This window comes from Nymphaea colorata, chromosome 10 (assembly GCF_008831285.2).
Source record: "Nymphaea colorata isolate Beijing-Zhang1983 chromosome 10, ASM883128v2, whole genome shotgun sequence".
Taxonomy (NCBI): Eukaryota; Viridiplantae; Streptophyta; class Magnoliopsida; order Nymphaeales; family Nymphaeaceae; genus Nymphaea; species Nymphaea colorata.
Window position 1 is genome coordinate 1,256,544 of NC_045147.1, and position 17,885 is coordinate 1,274,428.

Sequence of the window (17,885 nt, forward strand, 5' to 3'; positions counted from 1 at the left end):
GCAATACTTATAAACCGCATAACAGCTGTTTCCACATTTGTAATAAGCCCGACAAAAGCCTTGATGTTTTATTTAGTATCGCATGGTCAGGGTCACTGTTTAGCTAATAACATTAACAAAGCAAACTACAAGCAGTCGCGGAGCCAACATTTTTTTTTAAAGGAGTGAATAAATTTTTTTTTAAAGGAGAATTCAGTCAAGGGTTTATATGTTTTCATATTTGAAGAGATATTTATATGTATAACAAAGTAAATAGTAAATAATTTTAACGTAAAAATAAAATAAAATTGAAAAGCTTAACCATTGAATATAGACAGAGGATTTGTTTGTTTAGGAAGGGGGCAACATGGTTAGGGTTACGGAGGGGTTAAGCCCAATATGGGCATCATCTCAAGTTAGCCACCAACCTAACTCATTAGCGAGATGGACACACGTTAGCTCGGCTGTCGTGCTACTTACCATGTGCTACGCTCTATCTCTGGCCAGAATTGTCACGTCAAAAACCTGCAAGTCTATAAAAAAATAATAAATGATAATAATAATAATGTGTACCTGTGTTTGCCAACAATAGCGACCCTCACTTTTTGAAGTAAACCAATCATCTTTAACCAATAATAAATGGTTAACAAAAAACCAAAAAATATACTCATTAAAGCGGCCTGGTTAGGTAGCTGAGCCAAAATCATCATTTACTTTATATATGTCTATATCATTTGCATATTTATTATTTTAAATTTAAATAACAAATCTTTTGACCTATCACAAAACACCATCTAATGCAATAATATAATATATTAAACAGTATGTTTAATCATGCTGAGCTAAAGCAATGGATCGAATGGCCATAAAATGAATGGAGTTCAAGATAGCTAGCAAACCTGGCCATCGGGCTGGCCAATGTCTGAAACCTGAGCCCGGGTTCGGCACGAGCCTGGACCCAACCCAGTTATATTTAAAAAAAATATTTTTTTAAATCTAAATTATTTTTTAATATAAAATATATTTTTAATAATAAAATATATATTATTAATAAAATAAAAATTATAATTAAAATTTATCGAGTTGAATCATGCCCTGCCCTTGTCGAGCTGACCCAAGCCAGTTTTTTTTGGGCCCTAGCCCGGGCTAGATGAAGCCAAGTACTGATGTTTAGGTGTAGCAGCTAAAAAATAAAAAAGAGTTCTACGTTTGTTTATTTCGTTGGCTTAATTTTTCAACTTTAACGCGAAAGGAAATATTATATATATATATATTGAAATTCACTTAGTCTTTAAATTTTGATAAGTTGAAAACAACATGAAACTTGATTGTGAATCCTTATAGCATTAATAGATTTGCTGCTTGCGATTTGTGGTTGTCAGTCCCATTCAATCGAATTTTACCATCTTACTCGAAATCCAACTTCACTGATAAACAGTAATGAAGGCTCAAAATCTATTGTTTTTTAAAACTATAAAAAATCAAAGGAGTCATAAAATTCAATTTGTAAGTTGAGTTTGAGTGTCTTTCCCCATCAGATTTCGAAAAAACCTAGCAGAGTGCAACCAGGCGGCCAAACCAACGTAAGCGTGTGAATGTGTGAATTTCATTCAAAACGCAAACCATATTAATGGCAATTTACCACGCCAGTTAAGGGGCAGCAGAAACTTAAACCCGTCAACGTCCACTGCTTGAGAAGGACGGCGAGGAAGAGGCGTTGCAATTAATATATTCAGAAACTTAAATACCGTTGGCGAACCGGTATGACCGGAGAGAATCTTTTGCTCACAAGTAACTCTTTGTTAATTCGATTGTCATATCAACCTAGTGGTTTAACACCAATAACAATTATTAACGCATAAAAGTTCTTGAAGAGGAGCAGTGGAATTATGCAGCACGGCAAGTCATATTAAAGGAAGGAGTTCGACGTTTGAATCTTGTGGTTTTTTGTTATGCTCTGATGAGTTATGCTTCTTAGCTGCAAACAATAATATCTGAGTTGAATGATGTATGATAGTTCCACACAAACCTAAAAGCAAGCAACGACTTTACTTTGAAGGTATGGCCTTGTGAATTTTATGTTATGGCAGTTCATCATAAAAAAAAATATTAAAAAAATTAATATATGTTAATATGACTTATAAGCATTGTAAGGTTTTTGATTCATGGCCACTCGCCATATAAATATTTTTGACATCGTTAATAAAATCTGTAATTACATTTCCTTTTGAAAAGTGTGCCCTTCTTTTGATACTAGCAAGTTGAAACTTGAAAGTACAAACGACTAGGAGAAAATATTTTTTGACTCCTCAAGCGACTAACATTTGTAAGTAAATCGAAAATATAAATAATGATGGATTCCATAAGCCAATGATTGTGATCACATAATCAATTTAAAAAATGGAAAACTGAAACGTGAAAATTTGTAAAGTTAAAAGTGCCCGCACCCAAATGCCCATTGAAATTGCTTCATTCATTGGGACTCTAAAACTTTAGTTAATGAATTGTTCCTTCAAATTTTAGTGATAAAACCCACCACAAGTTGAGAGAGTTCATCAAATTTTGCGGTTGCAAACTCCCAAGTCTGGCATTTCCCTGTCGCGCCATGCATGATTTGAAGGAATGACCCGCCCTTTACCAGCCACTAGCCCAACCAGCTACTGCCGTTTGCCAGCCACTAGCCCAACTAGCTTTGATAAAGCCCCTGGGTGCTTTAATTTAATAATTAAACACTAAAATTAAAATGCATGTTTGTGGTGGACAATCCAAGTCCCCTTGTTTGGCTTGTTCTTGGTCAGATGTCTACAAGAAGAAGTTGAAGCAAAGCAGGAGCATCTTTTCCTCTCCTTGTTCCTCCACAACAATTGATAATCATGAGAATTGTCATTCACCTCAATCTATCAAAATGTTAAAAATAATTTGATGTCGAAGTTTGACCATCACTTGGGAGTATGCATCTCATCTCAACCCCTTTAACATTTGTATGTACAATTGCACCCACTCAAGGGTGGAGCCGAGGGGGGCCGCATGGACCCTCGCTCCATCTCAAAAATTTTTTAAATTTACATGTAAATTTTAGAAAATTATGCGATATAAAAATTTTAAAAAATGATATTTTGGGTCATGTCAAAATTTAGAAACTTTAATTCGAGCCCCCTCATGTAGAATTTCTGGCTTCGCCCCTGCACCCACTAGTTCTGTTTGGTGACTATGGTTTTTCCGGTTCACTTTTGCTATCATTTCTCTCATCTACTTTCTCTTTTACACTTAGTGTAAAATGATTTTCATTTCTTATTAAGAATTCAAATAAAAAGGAAGCTTTATATATATAACACACACCTTGGATCCCTTCCAATTACATCAAAAGTGCATGGATGTGTTACATCATGGCATGGTTACCCACATGATAGACCAGATCTGTTTGTCCGGCCAGAAGCATCCTTCAGGCCTTGTGTATCCATCAAGCATTCAAGTCTATCAGTAAATACAATATCACTAAAGTGAAGTGAGAGACAAAAATTTAAACCTCATGATTAAACAAAATGTGAACATTCTAACATGTTTATAGACAGTAATTCAATGTGAATATGCTTTAATTCAAGTTCACATTTAAAAAAAAAAAAAGTTTTTATTTTTCTACTATCAAAATCTGGATGTTGCAAGAGCACATCTTAAGATCACATCCATAAAATTAGATTGCATAAAAACACTTTAATAATGATTTTTAGTATCTCTTCTTTTTTTTTTTACTTTAAGTGCTTTGGTATTTTCCTGAATAATGGCTCTAGTTATAATTGAACATATGGGGACATTAAATAAAATCGAACAACTGAGATCTCCCCTCTCTCCCCAAGTGAACTCGGTCTCCTTCGGGAGCACCTCTATGGCTCCTTCTTTGATGCTGCCTAGAGGTCCACCAGCGAGGGTAGGGGATGACTCTCCCTTGCAACCAGATGAGCAAAAGGAGAGGAGGGGTGGAGGCAAGGTAAGGCCTGCATGGGCACCCACCTCAATTTTTTTTTTTAAATTATACACTCAAATTTTAGAAAATTTCACATGTTTATATAAAAATTTTGAAAAACTATATTTCGATCCTAGTCAAAATTTAGAAACTTTAATTTTGCCCCTCTCAATAAAAAAAAAGTAAAAATGAGAGTAAAGGTAGAGATTCACAAAGAAGAGAGAGAGAGAGAGGACAGAGAAGGAAATTTGAGATGTAAGATTGGATGTCTTCCAAATATAAAAACCTCAAGTCAACCATTCAACTTTCTTTAACATATTTATGTATATAAAGAGGATTAAATTTGAGAAAGAATAAATAAATTATATCCCGTTGGAGTATATTCTTTCACTCGCATTTTAAACGCGCATTGATTCTGCTGGTTCAACTGCCGTTCCATCGCCGGAGCCCCTTCTCATAAATTTTCCTAGAAAACGTTGATAAAGGAAACGACATGTGGATATGAAAGGAGGAAAGGTCAGTGAAGGAGGAGAAGCGATGTTTTGACTGTTTGTTAGTGGAAGGTGAGTCTCTGAATAAAGCACATGTGATTGGATGCAACCATGTGCTACTCCCCAGTTTGGCCGCTATAGCAAACACTTTGTGTTTTTCCTTTCTTCGTCTTCTTCCCTCCCTTTGATTATTTTTTCTTTGGCAGCGAGTGTTTTAGTACTCGGTGGTCCATGGCTTTGCCTAAAGCAGGAACGTGTACACGCACACCTTTTTTCCTTTACGTACTGATTTGGCAATGGAGCAACGCACGCGTGCAGCATGGCCGATTTTCTTTCCAGAAATCTACAAATGACTGTTAGGCCATAAATTAACTGCTTGATTTTATTTAATCATTCACAGGCGCACACTTTGTCTATGAGAATTATTAAAAAATACACATAAAGATATTAATTTGCTCAAGATAATTTCTTTAAGAAAAATGACCAAGTATTCTTTTCAGTCAATTTCTCCACAAGTTCACATCTCTCTTTCTCTCCCCCAAGCAGTGCCGGGCATAAAGTTAGTTTAGTTTTAAGTCAATGCTTTCATATATTTCATTGTTTATATATATAAGTAAGTGCTCCCAAAAGAATTAAAGACAACGAATTAGTGCTTAGTGCCCTGTCGAGTCAAAATTTTTAGCTCTGCTGGTGCTTTATGAATAATAGAGACCACAAAAGAAAATGTAAAATTCAAAGGACTATTTTGAAATGTTTCTCCTATTCAAAATGAAATATTCTTCTTTAAGTGTATCTTGATGTTTCTTAGCCATAAAACATGTTTTTATAAATTATTCCACAAAATGTAAATATGACAGAAATTGAGTGGTTTCTTAGTTTTCATTTAACAGACCACCATCTTTTGGTCACAATCCTTAATATAGGTCTGGCTGTTCTCATTTTTTTGATATGGGTCGTGACTTTGCTTACAACTTCGAAAAGAAGGACTATTTATTGCTTTTCAATTCTGTTTGGGATATGGATTATAATAACAAGAATGACAATAATATCTTTCTTAAAACACAAACTAAAAAAAAAATTAATAATTCAAGATGACAATGTCGAAACAAATATACTTTCAGGTGCTCCATTATGTCATGGTGAAACTTGAGGCACCATGTGATCCGGGATAGAACCAAGGTAGGGTTTGCTTGGATCCTGGCCCTATTTTAATTTTTTTTTTAAAAAAAATTGCATCTTAATTGAAGATTTCACGCTCAGAAAATAGTGAAGAGATTATTGAAGATGCACACGGCATTGATGGCCAATGGCGTCAATTTCGGTGGGGTAGGTGAACAATAGATGCAAACAGAATCGTATCGTAAAAGCGGTATCATTATATTAAAAGATCAATTGTCTTTGTACTTTCATATTTAAAAATAGATCGTAACTAATATAAAATAATTATAGGGCTATCGATCGATGTTCTTACTGATTGGTTTTGTTTGGGTGATGGGACACACATTGGCCAATGTCAGATCAATTCACAACAGACTGCTACAATAGTATTTTCTTAGCAGAAAAGTGTCATTTGTTCTATCTTCAAAACATTTGTATTGGTGTCTTGCAGGTGGGAAGGAAGGAGCTATCTGATCAAATGATTAGATGGTTCCGATTGAGCAGTCCCAATAACACAAATATAGCTAGAGTCACCAGTTCATTTATATATATATATATATATATATATATGACAAGCAAGACAAGCAATTGTGTGGGATCAATTGCCCATTTGAGCACCGTCTTTGATGGTGGATGGAAATTGCCAATCTTCCATTGTGAGAATGATTCTAAAGCTGTGTTCTTATGTTCTTTTAAGAACAGAATCAGAAACAGCCTTGAAATTGGGTTTATAAAATTTTAAATATTAGTTAAAAGCAGAAATAGTTCTTAGTAAACATTACGTTAAGAACATTAGGAGGCATTACTTAGACTATTTAGGAGTTTTACTAAATCAAATACAAGGATGTTTCATGTGGGGGTGTGAATTCTAGAGGATTCTCTATAAGATGCCACATATGTGGGTCCGCTAGCATAAACATTTGAAGTCTATTTAGTTTCATATTAAGATAGAGACTAGTTAGTTTGAGGTTTTACCTAAAGATAAAAAGGTTAAAATATATACAATTTTACAGAGGAAAAACTCTACAAAAAATTAGAGAAAGCCAAACCATGTGGATGTCACCTCACCTAGGGGGTGTTTGATGGCCTTGAATTTTGATTATAGAGCTAAAATTGTAGAAACAAAATTCCACCTCAAATTCCAAATGAAATGAAAATTTCAATTTTAGTTTCCATTTGTGTTTGATAGTCTTGAATTTTAATTTCAAAGTTAAAAATAATGTACTTGATAAAATATGAATTAAAATTCTAGAAATGATGAATTAAATCTATCATGATATGTTTTCTAAGAAAGATTGTTCACACCCTGGTCTTCCTATCAATTTAAGCCTGGGCATCGGGCCCAGCTCGGCCCGATAACGAGTCGGGCTCGGGCTGGCCCGACATCTAAAAATCGGGTTCGAGCCTGGCCCGATTAAATTTAAAAATATATATTTTTAATATAAAATAATACATAAATATAATTAATGATAATAAAATGTTATATATATATATATACATATATTAATAAAAAATTTAAAAATTAAATTACTGGGGTTAATCGGGCCCACCCGGGCCGGCCCTATAACAGGCCAGCCCGGGTACCTTTTTTATGGGCCCAGGCCTAGGCCCGAGTCAGGCCTGATACCGGGTACCCGGCGGCAGACTGGCCCGGTGCCCAGCCTTACCTATCATGCGTGTAAATGAGAACATGTTGAAAAGAGTAAGCTTGCTTAAGCGACTCTTTGCTTGATTGATTTAGAACATTATCGATCTAGTCTCGAACTATTCATTGATTTGCTCAGGAATAGGTTCGATTATAGCACATCAAGAAGAGCTTTCAGCTTGTTTTAACTTCGAATGGATCAACTGGACTGGGTTTGATCCGAGTAAATCCAAATTAAGATTCTTGCTTCTTAGAGGGAGTTAATTTTTTGATTAACTCCTAGATAGTTTTTAAGAAAATTTAGGAAATCCAGCTCTAGGCAAATCATTCTTAGATTTTTCTTGGGTTGATTTTGCTTTGAATAAATCCAAGAAAGAAAATAGAGAGAGACAAAGAGAGAAAACAAAATCAATTGGACTTACTTTCTCTTTTTCTGTTGGAATAGGATCCATGGGAGATTTTAATTCCCACTAATACGAATTTTAATCTCGATTGAAAATTTGGGTTGTAGATCTCTATTTTGAATTGATCTCAAACTTAATCTTGGAATTTTTCTCAAATTCGACAGAAATCCTAATTTTTGCACTTCCGTATTGTGAATTGGATTTGCAAGTGGTTCCTACACTTGAGTCGAGGATTAGATGAGGCGAACGTTTGCTCGGTCTGAGATATTTTGTGAAAATTTTCAAAATTGCCATTCAGGAAAATTTAGGGTATAAATAAAGATGAAAAAGTTCTAAAATTTGAGTAACATAATTCCACACCATAGTGCACAATTTTGAATTTTGATTTGAGAATGAACCCATAATTATGGAATTAAAATTCATTGTTGCCCAACACAATTCTTATTTTACAAAAAATGCGAATTTTAGTTCTAGAATTCTAGAATTATGGCCTCATCAAACACCCCTGAAGTCACCCTCCTCCCCTCACACACACCCCACCCCCGAATTCAACAATGATAGACTTAACTGTCAAATGCCAACTGTCAACAATCTCATTAAATAGAAAAAAAAAAGACTTTTAATATATTAGGACACAATTTTGATGTCATGCAAATTGAGAAGAATGTGTGTAATATTTTGCAGACATTGTTGAAGGTAGAATAGACGGCTAATGACTCTTAAAAGGCTAGATTAGATTTAGAAAACAAAAATATCAGTCACACAGTTCAACCCGTGAAGACTTACTTCTAGTTGTATTAAAGCTCGTCTACCATCTGCTTGCTTCTCAATAAGGAGGGATGAGAAAAAAATCTTTTGCGAAATGTTGATGAAGCTAAAGACCCCTGATAGTTTTGCATCAAATATCTCAAGATTTATGTAAATGAAAGAAACAAAATTAGTAAGTCTCAAGAAACAAGATTTATGTAAATGAAAGAAACAAAATTGATGTTATGCTTTACAAGCTTGAATAAACTTTTCTACCTGCATTTTTTGATATTAGGTGCATCTGTCAAGGCACTTGACTCAAGAAGCAATTTAGGAGGACCTATTCAATCTCGTTGGATGTATCCGATTGAAAGGTAAGTGTCAATTGAACCTGATTGGTTGCTTATTCTATTTCTAATAATATAATTTATACATTATGTACATTCATGTGTGTAGGTATCTTATGATACTTAAGTCGTATGTGCAAAATACAAGTCATCCAAATGGTTTGATTGCATAAACTTACTTAATATAAGAATGTTTGACATTTTGTTCCAAATATGTAGATGATGTTGAAAGTAGATGAAATTGTCTTGCACGAAATATGAAGATGGTGAATACGAAGACAGCAATGGACTATCATTGAAAAAGGGCCGGCACTTAGGAAAAGAGAATTTGATTATTATTTATGATGCCACATTGAATGATGCACATCTATATGTTCTATTCAATCATTCCGTAGTGACACCATATATTAAGCATAAAATTTAAAGAAAACTAGTTTATGTATTTTCGATGATACTACATTTATTTCTTTAATTTAAAGAAAACTAATTTCAGTTGATTTTCTTACTCATAGATGTCATCCGGGCCCGTTTGATTGCCCAGAAAAATTTGGTGGAGGGGTTGAAATATGTACGGGCGGGTAAAATTTCACCCGCTCAACGCAAAAACCATCAAACGGGGTGAAATTTCACCCCGTTTACGATAAAGTGAGCGGGTGAAATTTCACCCGCTTGACATTTTCCTTCCGAAGGCATTCACCCGCGCATCTTCCTCCGCAGTCGACGAACTCCCTCACATTGGAGAATAGCTGCCTGCTCACTGTCGCCGCTCTGCCATCGCCGCTCTCACCGCCGCCGCTCCGCCGTCGCCACCCTCACCGTCGCTGCTCAACCCTCGGCGCTCCCCTCGGGTTTCGTCTACTTCCCCTCCTTCATCGCTGCTGCTCAACCCTCGCCGCTTCCCTCAGGTTCCTTTTTCACACTGACTGGTTTTGTCAATGGATCAATTCATGGGTTCGTCTTCTCTCTTGGAGATGTGAGTGTCAAGAATCTTGAGTAGTTAATGGATGTTCAGTCCAACTCGGAAACTTCCCCAAAATCTGCTTCGTTTTGGACAGAGGCTGATGGCGATGAGTTTTTGTTTTTGGGGATCTTCGTTTTCTGGATCAATTAGCATGAATTTTGTGTAGTTCAGTAACTTAATTATTTTGGAAGAAATATGGCGATTGGAGATGAATTGGGTGCTTCCAAGAAGAAATTGAAGAATGGTAACATGGATGTGCCTATCTTCAACGCTGAGAATTTTGCAGAACAATATGAAAACTATCTATTACAGGTTCTTTTTTGAATCCCTGCGATTCTGGATGTCTGTTTTTTTCCTTGAAGCGTGCATATTTTTTTAGATCAATTCATCAACTAGTTTCATAATATGTAGCCAGATCTGGTGTTTTCACGACGTCGTTCACAGATTTGGAGCTGAAAAACGAGAGTCAAGTTGAATGCATTTCGACCCAGGCTAATTCGGTTTTTCCCTTCTTGGCACAGAGGATCACCTCCGAATGCAATGTCTGCACTTTGTGAAGCCACAGGAGTAGATAAAGCAGGTCATCAAGATCAATGACTACCAGAAGAGCCCGTTTGTTAACTGGTAGTTTCGTCCATGTTCAACACTGCTGCTGGTAAAAAAATTGCGGTTCTCGGCTTTGCATTCAAGAAAGACACAGAGAGACATCAGTTCTTGGGTTAGTGACAGTGCACTGGACTAAAAGCTTGTTGGTGAATTACTTAATTTCCTGGATTAGTGATAGTGCACTGGACGAAAAGCTTGTTGGTTTGTTGAGACAAGAGAGACATCAGTTCTTCGGCGTCCTGAAAAATTACCTTTTGCTTCTAGAGAGTGGACAATCTTCTGTTGATTCTGATGTTCTTTCGCACTTGAATGTATACAGTGAAGTAAAGGCAATTTTTTCTCTCTGATGTTCAACAGGTTTCAAGTAAACTGCAATTTGATTGACCTTCCTGTAAACTGCAGTACCAATTTCATATTATGTTAGTGTTTGTTGCATTCTCTGTTTTCATGTTGTTGCACCTTAGGTAGCCAACAAGTGACGGTTGCCTGCTAGCAAATAGCTGCGTTTTGAGTAATGGTGTGCTTTGGTTTAATACATTTTTGTGATGTGAAAATCTTCACATCAGAAACAAAAAACTTTGTCATGGCAGTGCCTCTCTTCATATGATTCATTAGCATATAGATATGGTAAAATGCTTTATGGATCACATTTAGCTGTTACTTTTGCAATTATGTTTGATTTGGCTAATGTTATATCATGTGAAGGATTTTGCAAGTTACTGCTTGTTCAACTGAATTAAAGCGCTGGAAGTTGAAAGTCACTTTTTTGCACTCAACTGGGTTTTCATGCTTGATTGCAACCTCAATTCGTTGGTAAATAAATAGGCCATTCCATTGGTTGTGTGTCTAGAATTTGGTTTTAGATGACCAAAAAAATAGACCATGCTTGTCTGCACGGGTTATATAAACAAAGAGGAAATTGAGGAGGAGAAGGAAAAGAAAAACAACTACTACTAACAGTCTTAAAAAAAAATCTCTCACTCAAATTTTATGCTTTGTGCATCAAACATGGTTAATTTTACCACGTTAAATTCTACTCTGTCATCAAACAGGACCTCAGATTGGAAGAGGGAGAAATTTCCTCCTATAAATTTTTCCAGAAAAATTTACTATGATAAATTTACCACGTTAAATTTTTAATGTGCATCAAATGGCCCTCAAATGCTTTTTAGAAAGTCATGTCATACAATTCATTGCAAAATAGTTTAGAGAATATGCAAGTTATTACTATTGTTCACGTGGTCGGTCGAGCTGCTCCATTCCATTGAATCGTGGTGTGCCCTTGTTTGGCTGTCTAAATTTTGGGCGAGCGTGTCCTTTCTTCGGCGGGTTGATTTCTTGCTGATTATTTGTAATCATCCTGGTACGTATTCTATTTGTGTTGGCTTATTTCTTTGTTTCTTTTTTTTCTGAAATCTTTTGTGATTTTAACATATTAGATTTCTGAACTTTTTTTTGTTTCATTCTCTCTATCTCTGTCCCCCTCTTTTTCTTGTAGGGTTTTTAGGATCTCCTTGGGGGTATGGTTTCGTCCTTCCAGTTCTCTAGCATTCTTGTTTTTTTCTGCATCTTTTCTTGTCTTGGTTTGGCAGTGTCAATGGAGAAGAAGTGCAAGGGTGAGCCTTTCCGATGTTGTGGACGACAACTTCCTGGCGAAGATTATGATGATTAATTTATCGACGGCGAACTTGCCCCAGGACTCGTCATCAGCGATCAGGTCGATTGGGCCGCCGTTCTCACGTCTTTACAATGACATCCTCCAAAGAAGAAAGCCGTTTCTGTTGCATAAGCAAAAACAAGTTTCTCATGTGCTGGAGAAGGACCAAATGCTCGTTCTGTACTGGGAAATTAGGACAGAGCGTGAAGAAGAATGACAAGACATCCATCTATTTGCAGCATTCCTGTTCTTTCCGTTTCAACATCTGGGCCTTGCGGCACCCGACCATTGTAGGCAGCAAGGATGGATTTTCACCATTTTTTGTGTGCTCTCCATAGAATTTAACTTCTACTGTAAGAGCAATTTCATGTGAGTCCTTGTTCCATGTGGTTCAAATTGTCAATAGTCTGCTTGACCTCTACTTTCCATTGCGGATGTCTCCATATGAAGTGGATATTCCTTTATCCTTTTCGCTGTTGAACAATCAATTCGAAAATCTGTTTTGTATATATTTTTTGTGTTTCATTACGTTTCATAGCACCTTCTAATTTTTTTTTGGTGATCAGTGAATGTCTATATTTGTCACAGGATTGGATGGAGTGCAGGTACACGAGTTCACAGGAGGTACAGCCGCATCTTTGCCAATTGTCATGGTACTTCCCTTGAAAGCTTGCACATGCAACATTTGATTTTCTAAGCACTTCTTCATTTACTTCAGGCTTCAGCTGGTTTTTTTGGTAGGTTCCATGTCAAGCGAGAATCATCCATTAAATGGTCTCAAGAATGGAAAATCACTTCTTCTCTTATTTCTGTTTCTTGAAATGTCTGAGAAATATAATCTCTTATTCTTTTAAGAAAATCCACGACATTGCAGGGATTTTGCTTGAGAAGCTTTTGCTGAGAAATGCGTCTGTTTCTTGATGTATGTATAGGAAATGAAAAGAGTTCTTCATTTTTAAGATAAAGCATGCTAGATGCCGATTAGGAATGTCATTTAGATCAACTAGTTGTGCAGAAAAGCATAATTTTTCATTGCAAATCTATCTTGAAATTGATCACTTGATTTTTAGAAAAGCACGTTGGCTAAGAGAAGTTCCCTGTTTCTAGGCAGAAAAAGAGGGTCTTAATACTCATACCCAATGTGTTTGGGGATAGAAATTGGGAACTTGCGGTCGTATATTTGATAAAAAATACACTTGTTCAGAATAAAGGTCAGGCCATTTTGCAGGGGAAAAAATAAAGAAAAGCAATTTTTCTGTGTTTATAAGGAAGTAGGTGGAGATAAATTACTAAAACTAAAGAATTGCCTTAAGAAACCCCACATAGCATAGCAGTCCCATCCTGTCCAAGAACTCAACTGACACTCACAGAAACTCAGACAGCATGTGGATGTGAGGAAGCTCTATGTTTTTTTGGTTTGCACAATATCTATTTTCAAATGTGGATGTGAGGAAACTGCTGTTTCTCCAGTGCTCATAGTCTATTTGTGGTTTCTCATTTGATGTTCTTCATGATCTACCAAACAGATCATGCATCTTCATGAGGCGAGTGGAGGATCTTGCTGAAAAGCATCAGCACAAAGAAAGGCGTCTCCTCTACCCGAGCAGATATATTCGGTTGCCCCAGTTCTAAAATTCCTTTTCTGCATTCTTTCAGTTCTCGTTGCTTTCCTTGTCTTTTTTTTTTTTGGAAATCTAAGAAAATTTCGTTGGAGTAATTTTATAGGTTGCATCTGTCATAATTCATTTTCATTGTTTGCAGGCTTTAACTTGTGCACGTGTTCCCATGGTGAAGCTGTTACAGGAATTTCGTATGACACGTGTAAACAATGCTCTAGCTGTTGTTAATACAAAGCTTCTTCATGATTATGCACAAATAGATGTCAGACTTGGACAGTGCTGTGGAGGCTGTTTTGCTTAACTTCATAAATGGAACATCCAAAGTATATGCACGGTTCTTGCATATAAACATTTTAAACAAATAAAATTTCTGATCTTATCTTGCATGTCAAGTTGTCAACATGATGGACCATACCAGACTGGAAACTTTTGCTATTTAGGCAAGAACATTGATTATGTTCATGCATCTTGTCTGTACTTAATGTATCATGCCATTTTTCTCCCTTACCTTTTCAGTTGCCTTACGTTCATACATCTTTTCTATACTTAATCTATCATGCCATTTGTCTCCCCTAGCTTCTCAGTGTCCTTCTCTTCACTTATCTTCTAATTCTCTGGTTGTAGATCTGGTACTTGTCACACTAGTAGGCTGAAGCCTGAAGCACGTTTTTATATTAAGTTTTCTTTGTTGTTCCTACTTCCAGGCCACTGCTTCAAGGGACAGCTGGAGGTGTGTCAGCAACTCTTCAGCTAGTCCAAGCACTGAACCAACAACCTCAAGTGCATACTATGGTGTGTGCATGAGATGCAAGGCTTCCTCTTTCGTTTCTCTTATCTACTCATTTTGTTGCTCTTTGGTTATGAATAAAACACATACAGGACATAAAGTGAGATAAACGCTCTAGGATGTGCTTTTAAGATGTGGATAGGTTTAGACTTTGTTCCAGGTTTTGATTAGCTAAAGCAAATGCTCTGGCCAGAAGGGGCAATTTTTGAAGATTCTCGTACAACGTGTGTTCAGATTTTCTTGTTGTTTTCTTTAAGTGTAAGCAATAGGTCTTAGATGTGATTATTGTTTTTAATCAAGTCTTAAACAGGTAAGGGTCCGGGTCTTTTGGTGCTTTCTACCTTGTTTTGTTTTGAGTAGCTTTAGTTTATTTTTCTCTACATGTTAGAATTTAGCCTATGTCAATAACAAAAGCTTTCAGTCACCACTTCACTATACACAGAAGGCCGTGGATCTCCATTCCAAGGAGATGGAGCATCCCTCTACTTCCCTTTATAGTGGTGGATCATGGTCAGACAGCGGTAAGTGAAGCGTAACAGAAACAGCCTTTATTGGTGCGATACTGTGGCTTACTCTTGAGTCTGATGTGCCCTGCTTAGAATTTGGACTTTAGTCTTTAAATTATGTTCCTACCGATGCTACAAACTTGCTTCTATCCATTAGTTCTAGCTGTGGGATTTCCGATATTTGAAGGGCAGAGGTATCTGTATATGCCTCTCTTACAAGCGTTTGCAACTTTGGACTTCAATTCCGCAATGTTCAGTTCTGTTCGTGTACTTTGCAAAAAAGATTTTGCCTATTTACTTGTTCCAGGCTCTCGATTGATGCTGATAATGTTCAGTCTCGGGGTTGAAACCAAGCGACTCGAAAGATCTTCTTCAAGCAGATGGCTTCCTATGTTGAAGCTATAGAGGCAGCTAAACTTCAGCGAGCCTCTGTAAGATGCAAGAGGTGATCAATGATGTAACATAGGATCTTTTGTAATATCTTTGTAGGTTCTATAGTAATCTATGTTTATCCTGCTCAGTTTTTCCATGAATCGGTGGATATTTGCATATAATTGATTGGTCTAATCATTTGGATACCTTAACACGATTAAATGTTCTTCAATTGTGCTGTGGGCGGTAGGGACTTTTACCAACGCTTCAAAAGTGCTGATATGCTGACGTCTCCGGGCGATCCCAACCGCCGGGTTCGGAAGTCCCAATAGCCGGCGCTGAAAGCCAGGAATGATGTTCCGCGCCACTTCATGAATGCCGCGGGAGCCGAAAATTGGTGATTTTCCGCGTCACTTCATGAATGCCGCGAAAGCCGAAAATTGGTGTTCAGCAAAATTCCCCCCTCCCAACGCTTTTAGACATTTTCACAAACGAGTGAGGGAAGGTTTCTTAAAAAAAAAAAAAAAGAAACACACAAAATAAAATTCGTTCTGTCACCATATCATATGATATAAGGTGTATTGGCCGTATCTCGGCAATGTGTTATGATACACAAACATATCGTATATCGTAGGCATATGTAATAAATTTTCACCTATAACATAGGTATCACATGATACAGACTCATATCACCCGATATGGAAACCTTGCACGGTTTGTTATGTCTTAGTAAAGCTGTCTATATTTTTTGAGTAACGCTGTCCATATTTTATGAGTTTTATCTTTTGTAGCGGCGGCAACTATTGTCACAAGTATAGTTTTTGGGTATGAAACGGTGAAGTTTTTTTAGGTATAATATTGCAAAGTTGTTTTTCTCCGAAAACTCTCAGCCAATGGTTAAAAAACTAAAACTAAAATGTGAAAATAAAAGTCTGGTAATTAAAAAATGTCAACATCGTGAAGAAAATGTGAAAAAAAAACCTAAAAAAAGATATGAAACATGTTTTCTTTTGTGTTTTATTTCATTTTGGTGTTTTTTTTTCAAAAAAGACATGTTTTTCCATTTTTTTTTTGCTGACTTGTTTTTATCAGTTTTCTCGCTTTTTTTTAAAAAAAATAAAACACATTTTCTATGACATTGGTACCATGTGATGTAACATGTTTTCCCTTTTGCATTCTGATGACTCCAAAGATTGATTGTTTCTGTTAGGTTCTTTGCTCTTGAAACGTCAAAATGTATTATGTTTGACGTTTCTTGTAAGACAATAAAATTTCACCATATGCTGCTTTATTATCTTGGACGCATATATTTAACCTTTTCTTTCTGTAGGTTGTTTGTCTTTGTTGATTTTTTTTTTTTTTCCATGGAATGCTCTGTCACAACACTGCGGATCCAATGGTTATTTTGAGGCTACCAGCTATACCACCACATATCTGCAAGTCCACGAAGAGCACTTCGTGAAGAAGCATTGAGAGAGAGAGAGAGAGAGCAAGAGACCGATGAGAGGCCAATGCTATCTTGGTTAATTAGAAGTTGAAACCTATGTCATGTGGGTTTTCCTAAACCACTGTTGCACGCTGGTGTTGGTGCTGAAGCTTTTCTAACACAACACATGCAGTGCAGTCAGCGAAATCAGCCCAAAATTGACCAGTTTAACTGTGCACGTCTAAACTAGCTCTAATACAAAAAGTTTGTATGCAAATATAAAGACTACTAAACAGTTAAATAACTATATAACAAATGACACACACACACACACATATATATATATATATATATATCATCACTGCACCCATGCCTAATTTTTTTTTGAAAGATTGCTGCAACTACATTCATAGCAATTTTTTTTTTTGAAAGATTGCTGCAACCACATTCATAGCAGCACCCCACACCCATGTGACATAGGTTAAAAAGATAGGGTCCATATAAGGCAGTTAAGAGCCATTCACAACTGGAAATTAAGTAACCTGCTTAACGTGGATGTCGACACAATGCTCCACTATTAGTTACTTGATCAGGGCATGAGGACCCACCCTAATCATGGAACAATGGTATTTTGGGAGCTCTGACGCTAACCATCATCATCAAAGATGGATGGCGCTCCAACGATGGCCTTGTCCATAGTCGGAGTTCCTTTATTCATCAATTTTGCTGCATAAATTTATTTTCATCACTAACAGGAATATGATATTAGTTCATCACTAACAGGAATATGATATTATTGCCCGCCATGGAGGCTATAGGATCGTCAATCTGTGCTGTGTCATGCTCTTTATCAGCCACTGATCCCAGGCTTCGGTTTTCTTTGACAAGCACTAGATTTTTGGCTGTTTTTTTTTTTTTTGGTAGTGGGGTCTAAGACTCTAAAGTCCATAATTGTAATATATTTATCATCATCATTTTCACATGTTTTGATAAAAGGTGGTTGTATAAGATAAGAGATTAACTGATACAGTTGAAATGCTTGCAATTGTGCTATATCATTGAGAACTTCTGGGGGCGTTTGATAGCCCAGATATCAAATCCTACGACGGAACTGTTTTGAAATCTGAGGTCCAGTCAAACAACAAATATGAAATTCTCAACTTTAAAATCTGTTTCACACCTGAAATCCTCATAAATATGTGTGAAGGCCCCCTGCAAT

At 36.5% G+C, this 17,885-nt stretch overlaps 1 long non-coding RNA gene across 5 annotated transcripts; it reads left to right on the top strand.

Moving 5' to 3' along the window:
- The first annotated feature begins 11,526 nt into the window (after positions 1-11,526).
- Positions 11,527-15,419, top strand: LOC116261897 (uncharacterized). Of its 5 annotated transcripts, XR_007574375.1 has the most exons (5): positions 11,569-11,662; positions 11,798-11,819; positions 11,892-12,325; positions 12,545-12,609; positions 13,483-14,146. It is a non-coding gene; the product is annotated as an uncharacterized LOC116261897 (long non-coding RNA). The 5 variants fall into 5 exon arrangements; XR_004174376.2 differs by lacking the exon at positions 11,798-11,819 and having other exon boundaries at positions 11,527-11,662; XR_004174375.2 differs by having other exon boundaries at positions 11,554-11,662; positions 11,798-12,325.
- The last annotated feature ends 2,466 nt before the right edge of the window (positions 15,420-17,885 follow it).